Raw genomic sequence first — 20142 nt, 5'->3', positions numbered from 1 at the left:
CAATGGCTTTATACCTCGACACATTGAAGGCACAACATGTATTTACAAGTGCCATTCCATGGGCACAGGTTGGAAGACAACCATAGCTGATCCAACAAACTCCAAGATTCCTGCCACAATTCAGATTCTTGGTCCCAGGTGTACAAACACATATAAATTAATGGAAAACAGCGTGAAATATAGGGCCTCATGTGACTCCTGCAGCTATTTTGATAAGGTTTCTGGCAAGCCAATTGCTATTTTTAGTCAGCAAGGAAGACTAAATCCTAGGGATAGCATGAATGCCCTTCCAGAGATGCAGAGTTGAACAGAAGTTGTGAAAATAATGAGGACCACTGGTTGCACCACTGGTTTCACCAGCGCGCAAGAAACTACCAATTTAGCTAAATGACTGCTTTAATTGGTTATTTTTATTCCTTATTTGTGGGAAAGATAAGTGCAAATATCACATCAAAAAAGACATATTGTTACTTAAACGCCTAAGAGAGTGCATTGTGTACCAGAGGATGTTTTGATCGCCAGGGCTTTCTTTCATGGCATAACTTAGTAGATCACATAAACTGCATATTACAGACAGTAAAAGCATCCACCTACTAAAAGGCCCAACATAAGGATTTTAGAAAGACAGACAAAACACAAACATTTGTGTTGCGAGATAAATATCATATGTACACAATTTTTAAAAAGGAAAAGGAAAAAAACAGTTTCTAAAATTCTCATCTTACACCTTTTTGTTGGCTGATCAGCTTATCTGTAAACGCAATATGGGATCATCTAATAGATATGCCTTGACAAAGCCCATAGGGGCGAAACACGTGAAAGGAATTCCTTTCAGAGCACCTAAGTTTATGTTATACAATAGGCCTTTGATGTGATATTTGCACTTTTCTTGCAGCAAATAAGAAAACCGAATAGCTAATTAAAGCCGAGTTATTTAGCTAGATTGATCTAATATCTTGCATGCTAGTGAAACCAGCAACATTCATATGCTGTCTTGACGGCACAGCACATTCTGATACACTAACACAGCACGTATTCTTAAGTAACATAGCCAACTGCTGGGTCCTGGCACAATGAAGAAATGGTTCTAGTCCACCCCACTTTTTCACCTACAAATTATGAAATAACTTGCACTGCTCTCTTCTCGTCAGACTATAGGCATCACCAGGCTCATGAAGAACCTCAAAAGCTTTCTGCTCAAACGATCGCTGAGTTTATAGCAAGTCATCAAATGATTCTGCAATACCAAAAATGTAATGGATGGAAAGCTTTGAAATAATGTGCACTTAGAAAGTATCTTAACAGTACTTGATTCGTTTCTAATGCGCATTACCATTAGAGAAGGGGAATTACCATATGCAAATCAGTCCCAGTACCATCTCAAACGAGCAGTACAGAACGAACTCTGCAAGGTCCAAAGTCTTCTGCAAGGCCCGACATGTTTCAGATACGCAAGACAGTACACAAGGCTGAAACAGGTCTCGGTTTTCTTGTGATCCTGTGCAGAAGGAAAGGGACTTATCCTTTAAGGCTTCACTGCCCCCGTGGGGAGGGACCAGGTACGATTTCCACGCAGTTTCCCCGTTTTGCAATGACATACCAGGCTCAACAATAATATAATGGGTGGGGCTGCACAGACCAACTGGCAATGGTTTAGTTTGAATTTTATTGGCATTTTTCAGAAAGATAAAAATGTAGATCAACATCATGCTAATACAAGAAAATAGTTATTGTGGAACATATTAGAGGGATGCTGAAGTAAAAATATACATTAAAAGGAAAGATATTTAATACTGCAGATAAGTGACGACACTAATCTTGGCTTTCAACAACCACCTGAAAATGGCCTGACAACTTGGAGATGCAAGAGCAAACAACGAATTACACAGATAGCAGAAACTATGATCCTTCCCCTGATTCAAAACTGGATAAAAAGTTACATATCCTCTTCAATAGTGGATAGAGCAATGTAGATTTTTTGCAAAGTATGCAAGATCCTTTTCATGCAACAATTATTTTGCACCGGTGTCTGCAAATCAACCCTTTTCTGAAGTGACCTAGCAGTTTGAAAACTTACCAAGGCTTTATGTTCTCTGTAAATATCATCAATATTTATGATTAGTATATAGCTTTCCATCCATTCATTTTTAGTTGCAGCCGAACTCGCTCAAAGGTCACAAAAAGGGATTCGGCTTTATAGACCACTAGTTATAGATGACTAGACTGCAGCAGCTCATGACCAATCAACAAGCCCTTCAATAAGATCCAGGTCACACAAATGAATGCTAGCTGATGTCCCAAAAGATTCAAAGCAACACGAGCAGCTCCCAAGTGAAACTTGCCACTGTTGGTCCATTTGATCAGACTGGCATACTGAGCAAACTAAAGAACAATTAGGATGCATGCTGCACTTTACAAAACATATACACGCCTATAAATGGAATAGTGACGCACCAACACTCACTAATGCACAAGAACATTCAGGTTATTTTCTAAGTTAACCCATGCACTGTCCAATGTAACAAGCTATCCAGTTTTCAGTGAGATTTGTTGAATCATGCATTGGCTGAAAATGGTGGCGTTGAAGGATCAATGTTTTTAAGGCCAGTTAAGGGTGGGCACAATATTGGTGGATATTAAGTTTATCAACATATTTCCACACCATTTCATGCAACTGTTCTGATCATGACATCTTGTGACAGGAAGCAACATTGTTGCCTTAGTTGTGAAGGCTGAGAGAAAGGTGCCCACAAATGTACATCAAAGGAAGGGGACCACAATGGACGTTGAGTCCAAGTTAAGCTATACCAACTTATGTTTAATAGGACAGTCCGTTAATGCCTTTGGCACATAACCTACCAGGCCAAAGGTTGACTGGTATTACAAATGCCCCTAGGGCTCCAAAGGTGTTGTCAAAGAAACCTAACTCAATAAAAAGCAGTGTGCATTTTCTTTAATACAAAAAAGCATTTTCTTCCCAAAGTCTCTGGAAAAAATTACATGGACGACATCTTACTGATAAATATGTTCTGAAACCATTACCAAATGTCAAAATCAAGCACCTTTGATACATATCGATGGCTAAGAGCACCATAGCATCTTATCACCTCCATTTTGAGAGGTATACAGTATAAACTACAAAAATTAGAAGTCTTTGCCATAAGCAACTGAATTGTCACGTCGACATTACGCGAAAGCAGATTCAAGAAAACAGCGGATTGAGCATTTCTACTATACAAAACAAAATGCGCTGTAAACAGGCCAAGGCTAGTGGCAGCCAACTGCATTTTTCACAAAGACGGCTACTGTCCATATTTGAATACGTTCACATCATTTTACAGCGATGTTTGTTTATTGGAAATTTCAGGACAATACATCAACTCAAATTTGTATTTATAAGATGGGCCAGGATAAAGAAATTGGCATTCAAATTAAACAAGCTTCCAACCAGCTACGCTTTGCTCCCATTTGGAATGCAAAGCATCATGTGTCCGCACATTTGTTTTTCAATAAAGAAACACTGATGATGGCTTCACAAACCGCTACACAGAGCTACTTTCGGCTGCCCAGGGCAACCTGTGCCACATCAATGAAATTACCCCTATATTTTTAGCAATTTGTGCATTAGGAAATTAAATGATATTTTATTAAGATCGCGCTCGTACACAAGTGTTTCAGAGCGCGACCAGGCAAAAAGGGAGGGGAGCAAGGGAGAACAAAAAAAAGAACACGGCGATCTTACTAGGCCCAGTTAAATTTTACGAAAGCGCAAGTGCATGGAAAAGGGAAAAGTGGAAAGTGAATGGAAGGGGGTGGGGGGGGAGTGTAAAGTGCGGAGCACAGGAGAGAAAAAAGAAATAAATATTAAATAAAATAAATCAATAAAGGCGATAAACCAAGGTAGCGCAGCCAGAAAGTGGCAGGTGACCGTCAGTTAAGGTATATCTGATAAGTGCAGAAGAAGTGGGAGGGGGACTGTATGGGTACAGATACAGAACCCTAGTGCAGAGGGTGGCCTGGAGACAGTGCAGGAGGGTGGCATGGTGAGCAGGTACCTGGGCCCAAATGACAGAGGGTGGCCAGGTGCATGATGCCAAGAGAAGAAACAGATCAACAGGGGAGAAGGGGGGCAAAGGCAGAGGCAAAGAGGAAAGACTAGATTCTTCCGGAACGTAGATGGTTTTCCTCAAGTTTCAAGGTGGCCGGGAGGCTGTGCCAAAGTGAGGCACCAGCCGAAGACCGATCTAACCCCAGCTCGTTTCTTTGCAAAACGACTAACTCTGAGGGAGTTAGAAGTAGAGGACGGAAAGGCTCGAGAGGGGAGGTATTTACGGAAGGATAGTTGAAGGTATTTTGGACCTAGATCCCAGAAGGCCTTGTGGATAATGGAGAGGGTTTTAAATGTAATCCTTGCATTCACTGGGAGCCAATGAAGGAATTTCAGGGCTGGAGAGATACGATCCCAGGGCTTGAGGCCAAGGACAAGCCTTGCAGTCCTGTTCTGGATTAGTTGTAAAGGGCGGAGAGTGGAGGCAGATAGATTTAGAAAGAGGCTGTTACAGTGATCCAGTGTGGAGAGAACCAGAACTTGGGAGAATGAGCTTTTGAGGGATGGAGAGGAAAGGCAGAGTACCTCTAAGGAAGAGCAATAAGAAATTGGACTTTTTAGAGACGTCAGAAATGTGTGCGTAGAAAAAAAATGTAGAGTCACAGATAACCCAGAAGTTCTTAGCCGTGCAGGTGGAGGTAGGAGGCGGGCCAAGGGAGGCCGGCCAGAGAGTGAGAGGAAAGGATGGAGATGGTTTACCAATAATGAGGATCTCTGTCTTGTTGGCATTTAGACATAGATCGTTGGCGGCAAACCAATTTTGAATGACGATAAGACGATCAGAGTTGAGGGAAGGAGAAGAGGAGGCTGAAGGAAGCCTGAAAATGAGATGGCTATCATCAGCATAGCACTGGAAAGTTGTACAGAAAATGGAGATGCAGTAGGCGGGAGTTGCCAGGTATTGGATGAAAAGCCAGGGCGAGAGGCTAGACCCCTGGGGGACACCACATGTAGAGAGGGAGATGGAAGATAGAAAGGACCCTAGTTGTACCTGGGAGAGTCAATCGGAGAGAAAAGCGGTCAGCCAAGCCAGAGCCTGATCAGTGATACCCAGGTTGTCACAGACGATTGAGAAGGGTGGTATGGTTGACAGTGTCGAACGTAGGGGAGAGCAAGTAGGATGAGGACAGAGGGAATGTTAGAATCGAGGTTGGAGAGCAGGTCTTCACAGATATTCAGGAGAGCAGTTTCCGTGCTTCTGGCAGCTCTGAAGCCAGATTGGTGATCATGGAGGGAGCCAACAGAGTCTGAATGAAGATTAAGATGAGAGATGGCCAGCTTTTCCAGGAGCTTACCCATAAAGGGAGTAATGGAAATTTGGCGATAGTTTGCCGGACATGAAGGATCAGCAGTAGATTTCTTGAGGAGAGGATGCACAAGGGAGTGCTTAAGAGGGGCAGAGAAAGAGCCAGACGAAATCTGGAGCAAGTGTGTCAATGTGGTCCTTAATGGTTTTAGAGGAACAGGGATGGACCTGTTTTGAAGAGGTTTTCATAGATCGGACTTGTCTAGCTACCTCGTCAGGGGAGAAAGAGGAAAGGAGGGTAGCTGAGGGAGGGTCAGCAAGCCATGAAGGAGTGGGAGGAGGAGGGGGTGGGGGGGAGGAGGAGAGGGTGTACAGGATGTCCTGGGTTTTAGAGCTAAAGTGAGAGGCAAGGGCATTGTAAAGAGCCTGGGAGACGAGAGGAGGGGTGGAGACTGCAGCAGGGTTGGCCAGCTCCTTGGAGATTTTGAAGAGTTCGGCCGAATTGTTAGATGCCGCAGAGACGCAGGCTTGTATGTGGGCTCTCTTAATGTGGACAGCGAGTCGGTATTGCCTTTGGATACAGACAGGCCAGTTTGTCAGATGTTGAGCAAGAAGCCCTCCATTTCCTTTCTGTTGCCCTACACTTCAGTTTAAGTGTAGCTAGGTCAGAGTAATACCAAGAATTGCACATGGCTTTGGACTTCAAACGGATCCTCATGACAGGGGCAAGAGCATCAAGAGTAGCAGAAATAGAAGAGTATAGAAGACAGGGCTGTGTCAGGGACTGAGTCACCGCTAGAAGCTATTAGATAGAAGGCCATATTTAATGGATAAAAAAATAGTTTTCATCTCACATGGAAGTTACATCTGCAGCATTATATGTATTAGATCCTCATTCACCAGACCTAGGCTTTGCCCACTTTTGGGTGCCTCATACCCAGGAGAGGTTTTTAACTTTGGCTCATCAAATCTTTTTTTCAGTAATTCTGAAAGATTTTAAGGGTGATTAAGGCAAATGTTTTACTTTCACCAGCATCTGCGTTCTTTGCAAAACACAGTAGGTTACAAGCTGTTTTACCACACAGCTACCAGCACAACTATTCTGCACTTCTGTAGTAATGTTGTTTCAACCAGCTCCACGCTGATGCTGGACTATTCTTGTAAATGCAAATACTCATCTACTAATGGGCTCTCAGGAAACGTGTGCTTATAAACAAGGTACTAAACTAAACAGCTACTGAAAGGGTAGCAGCACACTAAAATACCTCATAATACCAAATGGTGGAGAACTAGTTTAAAAGTCAGGTCTGGCGAATTTATGAATGGTCGAAAATCATAAATCTCAGAAGGCACATGCTCTTTTGTATAGGTAACTAATGTAATCTTATTTGCATTAAGTGGCGTCTGTATGGCACCACTTCACAGTAGCACCTTATGCCCGAGTATCCAGTGGGAATCAGGAAATAGCAAATCAAACAGTGAACAGGAAGGGGACAGACTTGAGCCTTTCACATGATGGGAAGATGGTAGAAGGGAGAAACACAAAGAAACACGGTTAGCAAAAATTTAAATCTGGATATTTTGCCAACAGAAGTATACTTATTTGTCACCATGGTGGGCAAACCAAGTAAAAACCAACTAGTTACCACATACCAACAAGTGAAAACACTTGGGTCGCCACTAAGAAGTCAGATAAAGAAAATCACTTATAACACAAAGGGCGACACTAGATAACATCAGAAAGGTTGCCCCCAGTCCGTTTCACAACATAATACATATAAACCTTACATGAAATTCTTGAAGAGGGAGGTAAGCAACACAACATTGGTTTGATACAAATACAAATATATATTGATTAATGTTGTATTCATACAATAATTTATCACCATTTAAAGAGAATTGTGCTCCATAAAACCATCACCACAATAATCAAAAACATTTATTTGGACAAAATTCTGTTAGTCTAGATTGCATAACAATCCTTTATTGTATGCCTACCTATGAAAGCCAAAAATAACCCAACATGTTTTGTTCCTTCAATTAAGTTAATTAAGATGACAGAAGTTCTTCAGGGGCGGTTTTAAAGATTAACAAATATATTGCACCGTCTTATTTTGCAGTTTAAATATCAAGTAGTATGCACACCAGAAACCTTGCTTACTTTGTAATCTTGGTTCTCATGTAACTTATTTTGCTCTGGTTATCAGAATCTTTTTGTTTAAAGTCTTATTGTGTCTCTTAGTGGTATCTCTTTGGCTTAAAGAAGCTCAGAGTTGAAATACTCAGTAATGTAAGCTATTCCGTGGAAGACCTAGAAAGGCCCCAGCAGAGTTTTTTATGACTAGATTGAAAGATTAGGTCATTTGGGATGAAATGGGAGCCCTGCTCCTGGTTTCAGAAAGGGAGACTGAGAAATCTGAATCTCTGCCCGATCTGTTCCAGCAGCCTTTCTTATGCCTTCATTGATTGTGGCCTACTGTCCCATCAAAAGAGACTACAACAGCAAGATGAGGTGAAAAGCTTGCCAAGGCAATTTTCCCCCTTTGGTTTCCTCAATTACAGGCTTCACACCGATTTGAGCAGGCCTTCGTCACCGAGTTGGTGGACCTAGCAAGTTTAGGAGCTGTATTTCAGACCAAGTAAGACCTTCAATTATGGTAGAGGTCAACACGATGTTGGGTCTAGGGGTAATAGAGCCCTCTAGTAGTTCTTCGTCCAGTCCTGTGGTTCTGGTGCCAAAAGCAGCTACATCTGATGTGATATCCTGTGTGGACTACACTATTAATGCTGTCACCAAAACAGATACTGATCCCTTCGACAAACAGAGGAGTTGGTGGACAAGCTATGTCTGCCAAGTATCTTAACACCTTTGACCTTACAACAGGGTATTGGCAAATATCCCTAACAGAAAATGCTAAGGAGAAGACAGCATTTTCAACATCCAAGGGATTTCACCAATTCAAGGTAATGCCCTTTGGTTTGAAGAATGCACCAGCAGTTTTCAAAGGTTGGTCAACCATTTCCTGAATAGGTTGGATGAATTCTACATGGCTTATCTGGATGATACGCCCGTTTTCAGCTATACATGGGAGGAACACCAGGAAATTGTGTTGCAGAGTCTTTAGAAGGCCTGCCTGACTATAAAGGCTACCAAGTGCCAGATTGCTCAGGATTCAGTGACCTACCTTTGGCATGAGGTTGGTGGGGACAAGATTCAGCCTCATCCCAGAAATGTACAGGCTGTACAAGACTGGGCAACCCTCTGTTGTATCTCTTATCATATCATTACAGTCACCATGTTCATATTAAATAATGCCAGGAGACAACCTTCATGTCTCAACTCCTTTTATTCCATCTCTTAACTGACTGTTCTTCACTCCTTTTCCTGGCATACCCATTCTAGTTCTACTCTCTTCATTCCACATGCTACATGCCACAACATCCCCCCCCCTTGCTTATCTAGGTTCATTCCCCATCTGTCCAGCAGGATCACCTCTACATCTGCTCTATCAGATGTGCAGGATTACAAGTATTTCTTTGGGGCCGAATATTGACTGTCCCCCGACTTCCCTCACCAGCTACACATGGTGAAGAATGTCCACTGTCTTTAAGTGACATGACATCAACAGGTCCATTTCCCTGTTCCTCATGCACCTCTTCATTTCTTCTCTCCTCATATGCTTCTTCCCCACCTGAATCATCTTGAAACAATGCATGAAAGAATGGATCCCCAGACTCTCTCCTGGCAATGATCACGGGCCCTTTAAACTCGGTCACAAAGAGAAGCTCTGACTCATCATTAAGGTCCATCCTCTTGACCATCTTCCTTCGCTGCCTTTGACCCCATCGCATGCTCTCATCCCCATCCATCAAATGTTCCTCAACTTTCCTCTTACCAGTTGTCCAAACTCTGTCCCACTTTACTACTTCCCTTTCATTGTCACCATCCTCCTCTCCATTTACATAATTATAATTTTCACACGCTGGTAAGCAGTGTTTTCCTTGGTAGCTGACCATCCTTTCACTGAGAGCACATCCTGTCGCTTTATGAGAACTCCTCTGGAGACTTCTTAGGGTCTCTTCCTGAGATGGCCACTTTCTTCCAACCATTAGTCCTCGATCTGGGGTGGCCCCATCATTCTCGGAACGCTCCATCATTAGGCATTGTTTCCCATTCAATATTGGCTGGGCATCAGTTCCACAGGTCGACCATAGAGATGTTCACTCTTTACACAAGACCAAAAAGTGATTTCTCTGACCACATCCCACACATCTTCGACCAATAGCCGGGCATTGACCTTTGTGTGGAAACCGAAATCCGCATCTAGAACTCAGCTTTTCTTGACCACTTCTGTTGATACCATTCCATGTGCCTTGAGATAATATCCTGCTCGAGTATCGGGACTGTTTTTGCACATTGCATCTGAAGCCAGCCAGTGTCTCCAACTTCCCGTCACTTTCCATATCTGCTGCTTGTTTCTCAAGTCTTTCCTACATTCGCGCCAATTCCAGAATATCTTTCAATGAGAGGGGCACTCTTAGAAGATGTCTCCGCAACGCTGACGATGTGCAGCTTTCAATTATTCTTAACCTAATAGCTTCTTCATCATCAAACTTTGCAAACTCACAATAGGTTGCTTTCTCTTGCAATCCTAATACAAACTGTGCAATTGTCTCCTGTGGTCTCTGTTTGCATTGGTTAAACAGATATCTATCATAATCTTTGTTAGGAGCAATTGTCAAGTGTTCCTCTACAGCAGCAAGAAGCTGATACGATGTTCTTTCCTCAGTTGTTGTCATTGTTCTTATGAGACTCCTCATTTCTCCTCCCACCAAATTCATGAATATGTCATTTATTTGGAACATTCTCATTTCCTAGTGCTCTCATGAAGCCCTCAAATTCAATTACCCACTCTTGCCACCGCCGCCCTTGATCATCATATGGCTCAGTATTGAATGATTCTGGACGGTGTAGGTAGGTAATTAAACTCGAGGATATGAGGGTTTCACATATGTCCTGAGCTAGATTTAAATCCCCACTCATACCCTCAGATGACATTTTGAGCTGGTAGTTTTACATAAGATATGAAGATTTCTTTGTCTGTAGACTGCTCTGATAACAATACCGTACCTGCGCTGAAATAGGATCAAACTTCCAGTTTTCGATCCATGCACCTCAGCCATTCTGCATGTTTAATCCTCAAGATCCCCTTAACAGTTATTGCTGGTTCGGAATTGAAAGTCTGTCCCTGTCTTGTTTTGATATAGCACAGCGTTATTGATTTTGCTGTTCTATTGACATTGCTGTACAAGTGCAGGTGTTATTTCTTTGATTTTTTGTCTGACATTTAATTTCTGCAACTCCCACATTGATGTGTCATGCATTGTCACACCTACATGACTCTGTTGCTGTGACGGCCCTTGTAATGTATGTTGTTAATCCGCAGCGCTTTTGTCCATGTTATTTCAATTTATTTTATTCACGCACTACGCTGCTGTGCACACTGGAATGAAGGTATAGGCATTATTATATCACCTTAGAGCTTCAAATATGGTCTTGGAAATTAAGTTCAGTGTCTTTGCCGAGTTTGCTTTGCTTTTAACAGACGCACAAAGTGTTGTGCCCTTGGGTTTTAGAGACGAATACTTCTTTAGGATGGTATAGATCTCCCTTATTATTTGCTAATCTGAGCACTCTTGCCACTGTATGCGCATGGCCTTTATGTCATCTCATCAATTCATTCTTCCAATACCCCCACAACCCAAAACCAAGTCAGAACTTTTCTAGGCGTCATTGGGTATTACAGAAACGTTATGGCTGACTAGAGAGACATAGCTGCCCCTCGGACTGCCTTCACAACTCCAAAGACAGTTCCTTGGTCAGAGGAGCGGGCGTTCTTCAAAGGCCCGAAGGATTCCTTTGTCAGACCCCTGTTCTGAGAGCACCTGATTATCAGACCTTTTATTGTGCAGAGATGCCTCCGACACTGGGTTAGGTGCTGTCCTTTCACAGTTACTTGATAAAAGGCAGGGAATATCCTATATGCTTTATTAGTTGCACGCTTAAGGACAGAGCTCAGGTGGGCGATTGTGGAAAAGGGAGACCCTACCTCTTTGGGACTCACTTTGCTGTGCACAGACAGACCACAAGCCCTTAAAGTGGCGAATTACCATCAAGGGAGAGAATCCTAAATAAGTCCATAAGCCTTCAAGGATTTAACTTCACCATTGAGCATAGGCCAGGTGAACAACATAGCAATGCCGGTGGTCTGTCTAGAAAGTATAAACAAAGAAACCCATCCAGGGAAGGATTAGATCCCCGTGTCCCTAGTCTGGGAGAGGAATGTGTTAAAGATTTCTCTTTTAGCAACTTTCCTTCCATATTCTATGGACTCCCAAACTTTGTGCCCTTTTTTTTTTTTAACGAGGCCTGACTTTTTACAGGGAATTGAAGCCATCAGCTTCACTCCCCTGGCCTTTTGTTTTGGGGAAACTGATCAGTCTTTCAGATTATCAGTACTGGGAAACTAGGTTTCATTTTTTGTCTTACCTTTTTGGTAACGTTTTGACTTTAAAAGGTCCCGACACAACAAGGAAGAAGAGACTGACCAAGTGGTGCCATAGTGGTTGCCATTGACTTTTATTAAATTAAAAACAACATATCTATCCCCAACTATAAGGGGGTTTCCCTACCTAAACTAAAGAAACTCGGGTGCTTGTCAGGAAGTCTGAGTTAAAACAAAGGCACTGTCCTGATCAAAGTATCCTATTCTATCCCTGTCACAAAAACAAAACACCATTAAGTGCAGCTACTGTTTATAATCCAGGAGATGGTCTCCCTTCTTTTGGATGTAAAGCAGCCAAACGCCCATAGTGTTGTTTAAAGCAAAAGTAAAGTTATGGGTTCTTCATAAGCAAACAGAAAAATAGGCAGTTGCATAAAGCTCTTGTGGGGCTAGGAAAAGGACTCCCTTCTCCTAGCTGGTTCCACAACGTCTCTCTCAGATCTTATGGATTGTCGCACCGTTGGAGGTTTTCACCATCTCAAACTCTGGTACAAATCTTGAGCCGCCCTCACTGGAACGAAGCTGTTCCTGGAGTCCCTCTCAACTTCAGCACCACACTTATGTGGAACTAGCCTGGGAACGGTTTCACAAAATGTTGTATAGTTCTCTTTCTTTATAGTTTGCAGCGTCAAAACTTCCCATCCCGCTCCCACACTTGTACGTGTTCTCCCGGGGAACTCTCACCTGTTTCACCAGGGGTCACGGGTCCACACCTTAGTTCAACTTCCTTTAGTAGGTCTCTGCGTCTTGCCTCTCCACATGTTGTGGACTACCTCGGCATAACTGTTGGATCCCTTGTTCCTGCTGTGACAGATTGTTCCTCCTCCACAGTCTCTTGCTCTGTCCCGAAAGTCACCTACATGGCTCTGCTGTAGGCTACAGTAGGTGGTATCTGCACTGTTGTGGGACCGAACAATCCACCCACTACAGGTGGTGCCGCCACCACTCAGTCTCTGCAAATCCATCAAGCTGGTTCCCAACTGACGGCAACACACTTCTCGGGTGTCCCACCATTTCTCTTCTCAGCTTTGAGACGGGCCTCACTGCAGTCTCCCAAAGTCTTGCCTCTGCTCTCCGGGCTTCAATGGCGACTCCTCAATCAACCTGGTTCACCCTCTGGTCGCATCACAGCGTCCAGCTTGCCAGAACCAAACAGACCAATGCAGGATGTGTCACAAGACGACATAAAACACAGTCTGTCTTTGTGGTTCAGTTTAAACAGCGGGGCCAGACCCAGTGTAACATCCATCCAATTAGCTGCTCTAGCTTTTGCCCCGCTCAAACTTAGCATTTTTGAGCACTTGTTCGTCTCAGTACTTTGTCATCGGATGGGTTCGATATTTCACAATAACAGTTGCAGAGGTGATCTTATGTTGATAGGATGCGAGTGTTATTGCCAGCCTATCGGGTTGGGTTTCAAAGGGGCTGTGCCTCACAATTGCATCCTTATCCCCAGGAGAGGATTCCCTCCCCTTAAGATCCTCCTGCATGTTACCACCCGTAGGGGGACTATTGGTTAGCGACTTCACCTCTCTAGCCTCATGGTAAGAGGTTCTCCACTGGGCAGAAGTGACGCCATCTGAAGGAACGTCACAGTGCCTAAAGACTAGCTGGTGGCAGCAAATATTAGTACTATTTTTGCATTATTTATAGAATGCACATATGCGTTTAACGCGTCTGGCTACTAAACGTGACTTGTGCCCTAAAATGGACGTGCCACGAGATTTTAATGCTTGTTCGTTGGCCATATTGTGGTTTAGCCTTCTTCTTGGCTGGTCAGGTCCGGGAATCCCTTTTATGGTCAAGCATTCGCCTTGGAAAGCTGCTGCTTTCGCAAGCTACTGCTGGCTTGTTATCTGTGTACCCAGGATATGAGAGGGACAGCCTGGCCCCACTACACCCAAAAGTCTAAGTGTGGGGCATGGGTGAAACCTTCAGTAGAGCCAAATTGGACCACTACTGGCTTTTTGAATGGTGCAGATCATTACTATTGGTGGGCTGGGACTTGCTTCCAGCTAGGATTTAGTATAAAAGGACTCCTGCAGCTCTTACCTCAGATCAGCGTTGGATCAAAGTACCCTTTGTAGAAGAGAGGACTGAAGACCCATGGATGAGTCCCAAAGAGGCCCAGAATCCTTTCCTGGGATTGGCCTGGTGAAGCCCTGCTGGGTTACCTGATCTGCAAAGACTGAGCAGTGCTTCAAACCTTTGACTGGTGGGAACAACCCGTCTCAACACATTCATGAGGAGCCTTCCTGAACCTTCAGACGCGTCTCTGGACCACCCAGTGGACTCAGCTGCTCTTAGGTGGGCTACCTCTGTAGAAGTGTTGCAGCTCCGCGTTCGACACCCCACTTCAGGGGACACCAGTTCATGCCACAAGTCGCCTTCCTGCCAGGTTTCAACTTTACAGCTTCAGGGTATCCTGCGCTGGAAGGTATTTTTCAACAATCACTGGAGCAACGCCTGCCATTTTCACTGTGCAATGATCGTCAGTGGATGTCACTTCCCTGTGTCCTGTACGGTGTCCAGAAGAGTCCTGTACCAGTGAATCCTGCATACCTTCTTCGCACGGGGTTGCATTCTGCACCATCAGCTGACCAGAGAAATCCTCGGACCTGCAACCCACAGACATCCTGCAGTGGAAAACAAACAGCAGGAAAACCTACCTCAATTGACCCCTTGTTGACCCATCTTGTCACCAGGGAAAATCAGAGTCAACAGGGTAAGTAAATGCAACGCATTCACCGCCCCCGTTCTCCTTAGATAAATCATTGGTTATTCCATTGCTATTTGATCATTGGATTTAAAAGCATAATAAATGGGATACATTACTCACCGTAATCGTATTTCTGATGCTTGTATCTGCTTAGATTCACATGCTGTGCAAAGGCCGACATCTAGTGGAAGCTGCTGAGTATTACAGTTTGTTTTTCGAAACTCAAAAAGGGGCGAACTAGGGGGTGCGAGTCATAATATCCCTAGTGTGACGTCCACTGTACCTATGATCCCTCGCGTGTAGGACCTTCAGATTGTATCTTTTCTGACGTGAGGTAGCATGAGGAGTAGCGGGAGTACAGAGTGTCCAAGCAGATAAGATAGATAAGACTACAAGCATCCATGCGCCTTCCCTGAAGGGGAAGGGCGGGCGCATGTGAATCTAAGCAGATACAAGCATCAGAAATGCGATTACAGCGAGTACTGTATCCATTCTGAGGCTTGTGGAATCTGCTTAGATCACATGCTGTGCATAGATTAGCGAGCAGTGTTAGAAGAAGGAGGTGGGATGTGAGAAGGGTCATGAGCAAACAAATGTCTTAGAACCGCTTGTCCCACTTGAGTATCTGTCTTGGAATGAGTGTCAATGCAGTAGTGCTGAGTAAAGGTTTGAATACAGCTCCATGTAGCTGCTTTGCAAATGGTGTCAAGGGGTACATTTGCAATGAAAGCCAAAGTGTCCCCAGTACCTCTTGTAGAGTGGGCCCTTGGCGTAAAAGGCAGTGTTTTATCTGAAAGGGAGCGCACAGTTGGATACATCAGACTATACATTTAGAGATGGCACCTTTAGAGACGCGATCTCCTTCTCTGCCTAGAGCTATGGAGATGAACAGTTGATCTGTCTTTCTTAACGGTCTGGTCTTGTCTACGTAGTAGAGGACCGCTTTCCTCACATCTAGTGTGTGGAGTTTCACCTCAGCAGAGCTGTTGGGTTCTTTGGGGTCTTGGAAGGCTGGTAGCTCAATGGACTGGTTAACATGGAATTTTTAAAAGAACTTTTAAAAGAATTTAGGTGAAAACCTAGGGTGAGTGCCTAAAACCAGTTTATCCTTATGAACAGTAAACAAAGGATCCTGCACTGACAGAGCTTGAATTTCACGGACCCTTCTTATGGATGTAATGGCTACTAAGAAGGAAGTTTTATATGTCAGGTGTTTGAGACTAGCTTTATGCATGGGTTCAAAGGGAGGTCCCATGAGTTTAGCAAGCACCACATTAAGGTCCCAACCTGGTGGTGGGTTAGAAATTGAGTGGAGTCTCTGAACCCCTTCCATAAAGGCTTTGACCACTGGCACTATCCACCATGACACCTTGTTATGGGAGGTGGGGTAGGCTGACAGCGCCGCAAGGTGTACCTTGAGTGAATTAAATACTAACCCTGCATCCAGTAGGTGGGGCATATAGGTGCCAATGTTGGAAGGAGTACAATCAATTGGGTTGATTTGTTTATTCTGGCACCAAATAAATCTTTTCCACATATCAAAGTAACAGTGCCTTGTGTTAGGTTTTCTTGACTCTTAAGATATCCATACATCTCTGGGATAAATTGAGATAGCCGAACTCTGACTTCATAAGCCATGCTGCCAAGTTCATCGAGTTGGGTTGAGGATGCATTGTTTGTCCTTCGTGCTGCTAGAGTCGGTTATACCAGCACAGAAGTATGATGGGATCGCACACCTACTAGTTTGCGTAGGTTTGTGAACCATGGTTGTCTCGCCTACATAGGAGCAACTAGGATGAGCGTCATCGATTCCCTGTGTATCATGTTGACCACCTTCCTCATCAGAGGGGTTGGTGGAAAAGCGGAAGCAAACATCCCTGACCAATTCATCCATAGAGCATTCCCCTTGGAGTCTGGCTGGGGGAACCTGGATGCGAATTCAGGGCATTGTCTGTTTTCGCCTGTGGCGAATAGGTCTATAGTGGGGAAACCCCATTGAGAGAAGAGATCTTCTACGACTTCTTTGTGTAGGCGCCACTCGTGTTCCTCTGGGAGGGGATGTCTGCTCAGAGCGTCTGCTAGTGAATTGAGATCCCCTGGAACATGTTGGGATGACAGGTAAATGTTCCGTCTGAGTGCCCATTTCCAGATTTTCTGGGCAAGCTTGGCCAGATATGGTGAACGATTGTCCCCTTGTTTGTTTAGGTAAAACATTGCCGTCGTGCTGTACGTTAGGATCTGCACTGACAGGTTGGAATGGAGGGGTTCGAATGCCCGAAGCGCTCTGAAGCCTGCCAGAAGTTAGTTCTAGCAGATTGATGTGATTCGGAGCCACTGTGTGAGACCCTGAGCTTTGTGGTGAAGGTGGTGAGCTCCCCACCCTGCCAGGGATGCGTCTGTTCTAACGACGGCTTGTATTTCTGAATCCTAAAAGGGTTTCCCCTTTGTAAAATTCTCTCTTGTCCACCAGAAAAGACTTTGTACTAATGTTGGCGAAACAACCACTAGATCGTCCCACACTTGCCTCAGACCACTGTTTCACCAACCATTCCTGCATGAGTCACAGGCGCATGTAGGGAACCAAGTAAATGCAAGATGCCATCATGCCAAGCAGACAAATCGCTTTGCGCACCCTTATCTGGCGACCAGACTGACAGAGGAATTTGCAGCAACAGATATCAAATTCTTTCCTCTGATGGAAAGGCCAACCCCTCTTGGGTCTTTAGGACAGCTCCTAGGGACTGTTTTGAGGTGCTTGGCACCAGGCTTGATTTTTTTCTCGTTGATTGAGAAGCCCAATTGGAAGAGGAGGTTGATTGTTCTTTGAATATTGGATCGGCAAATTACATGGTATCCCCTGTGATGAGCCAGTCGTCCAGGTAAGGGTACACCGGGATTGCCTCCCAGGGTAGGTGCGCCGCCACCACCACCAGTACCTTGGTGAATACCCTTGAAGCAGAGGCTATTCCGGAGGGCAGCACCTTGAACTGGTAGTGCTGGCTGTCTACTTGAAACGCAAGAATCTTCTGTGCGCTGGGAACATGGAAATGTGAAAATAGGCATCTTTCATATCCAATGTTGCCATGTCATCCCCTTTTTTTAGTAGGGGGATTACTTCCTGGAGTGTAGTCATGCAGAATTTCTGTGGCCTGACATACTTGTTTGCAGGGCACAAGTGTAATACTGGGCGCATCGTTGGATTTTTTTTGGCACAAGGAAGTAGGTTGAATAAATACCCTTGTTTACCTGGTTGCCCGGGACAAGTGCTATTGCGTCCTTTGCAAGAAGAACGACGATCTCCTCGAGAAGGATTCTTTGGTGCTCCAAGGAGCGTATCTTCTGTCTTGGAGGATGGTTGCGGGGGCGTTCTAGTAGCTCTATACAGTATCCCGCGGACACTGTGGACAGCACCAATCTGTCCAAAGTGATCCCTTCCCACGCATGGGTGAAGATGGAAATGCGCCCCCCTACTGGGGATGCATGGGAAGGGACCCAGAGCGTAACACCACTGCTGTTTATTGGGTGGCGTAGCACCTCTAACTGGGCTGCCTCCCCAACTACCGCGGCCCCTGCGTTGACCTCTAGTGAAACCTTGGGTAGCCTGCTGATTGCTGCCCCATGAGGTTCCTTGACCCTGATAGTAATTGGACCCTCTTTGGGAGTTTTGGCCACGAAAGCAACAAAAATTATTGTTATTTCCCCTTTGACTTGAGGGCTTAATTTGTCTGTTGGCTGAGGGACTTTAAGGTTTCGTATTCGTCCTTGGCCGTCTTCAGTGCTTCCTCCACTGCTTTCCCAAATTGGACGTTCGGTTCCACCGGCATGTCTATGAGGGTGGCTTGGGTCTCGGGCTTAAACCCTGCTAGTCTTAGCCAAGCATGGCGTTTAATAATTGTGCCTTCTGCTATTAGTCTCCGTGCATTATCTGCTGCATCAAAGTTTGCCTTAAGAATGGATCCAGACACTGATCTTCGGTCTGATGCAATTTGGACCAACTGGCTCTTTAGCTGTTCGGGTCCAGAGGCAATGAGGGCAGCTACCCGTTCCAATTGGTGGCAGTTGTAGCTTGCTAACAGAGTGGTGGTGTTTGCCACCAATGAGTCGGGTTTTAACTGACCCCTTATGTATAACGGATCGGAGGGAGCGGGCCTACATTTTTCTACTTGTGGATTAACTGCCCGAGTAAGATTAGGGGTTACCAGAGAAGGATCGATTCTGCGCTGGATCGTTTTTAAAATGGGGAGAGTTCGGGCAATGGATTTCCTGTCCCCTAGAATTTCTTCTGCAAAATGTCTCTTCTTGGACACCCCGTGTGTCTATTTGAAAATGGGCTGCAGCTTTAGCCAATACCTCATTATTTAAAGGTTGATTATCAACCGGTGAGCCATTCACTGGAGGATCTTTGGTAATAGGGGAGTCAAGACTATAGGCCTCTGCCTCGTCTTCCTCTTCCTGGTCCTCATCGTCCCCATAGTAATCGACCCCTCCTTGGTCTTCCAGCAACTGTACTTCTGACTCCTCACCATATGGCTGGTAAGGCTCAATTATAGAAGGGTCTGAAATCAAACCCTGAACTGGAGTCTCAGAACGGAGCCTCTTAGCAGGAGGTCGAGGGTCTCTGGATCCCAAAGGGGCAGAGGTAGCTGGTGTACTATGATAGCTATGAAAGTAATTTGGGTCTTTTTCGTAGAAATCTACAAAAAAGGACATCCTCCTCATTACTCTATCAATGTCCTCTGAGTTAAATTGCTTGGAACTGTGGATAACCCTCTCCTGCTGTGGTTCATCATCCATGTATATATTCTGAGGAGTGGGAGGAACAGTCTTTGCCTTAGTGACAGGGACCTTGGAATTTTCCTTCTGAACCTGATGTTCTGAGGCTTTCTTATGTTGTTTTTCCCCTTTCCCATGACTGGAGGAATGTTTTCCTGAACTTTTAGGGTTCACTGAATGTTTTGACGCTTGGCGTCGAGATTCGGAGGTGGTGTCAAGAGATTCGGGAGTCTTGGAAGAGGGGCGTTGAATATCAGAAGCAGACGTCGAACGTGCTACAGAAGTAGACTATGAACATGCTACTTGGGGGAAGAGGTCAGATTAGTCTGACGACCGTGCCTCAGTGACTTTTGGTAATGTGGCACCCTTAGCAACCGTGGACGGTTGCTCTGTGTCTTGAGGCAACCGTGACCTGGAGCACCCAGAGGACACTGATTCGGCAGACCGCTCTCTTAATGCCTTCTTTTGCCGATCGCTAGACATAAGTGTCGAATCTCTGCTGGGGTTAGTGTGCTTGGTGGAAGAGGTGTGTGTCGTGCTCTTGCCACCGGGTGTTGTCCCCATAACTGAACCACAGGTCAGTCCTCCGAGTTCGGGGGGTTGCGCGTGGGTGCCTGACAACACCCCTGTGCCCTCGCCGTCAGATAAGGTGGCACCACTGCCATCGCTGAAGGAACCCACTGCGTCCATGGCCTCTAGCTGCCTGGCGTAGTGGGCCCACCGCTTCGTC

At 44.9% G+C, this 20142-nt stretch overlaps 1 protein-coding gene across 1 annotated transcript in view; it reads right to left on the bottom strand.

Annotated features, from left to right (window-relative positions):
* CDC73 (cell division cycle 73) overlaps window positions 1-20142 on the bottom strand; it is a 1222960-nt gene that overhangs the window by 520282 nt on the left and 682536 nt on the right. The window lies entirely within an intron of this gene.

Source organism: Ambystoma mexicanum, chromosome 1q (assembly GCF_040938575.1).
Source record: "Ambystoma mexicanum isolate Mex_15411 chromosome 1q, UKY_AmexF1_1, whole genome shotgun sequence".
Classification (NCBI taxonomy): domain Eukaryota; kingdom Metazoa; phylum Chordata; class Amphibia; order Caudata; family Ambystomatidae; genus Ambystoma; species Ambystoma mexicanum.
The sequence above is the reverse complement of the archived record's forward strand: the minus strand, read 5'-3'. Positions and strand labels throughout refer to the sequence as shown.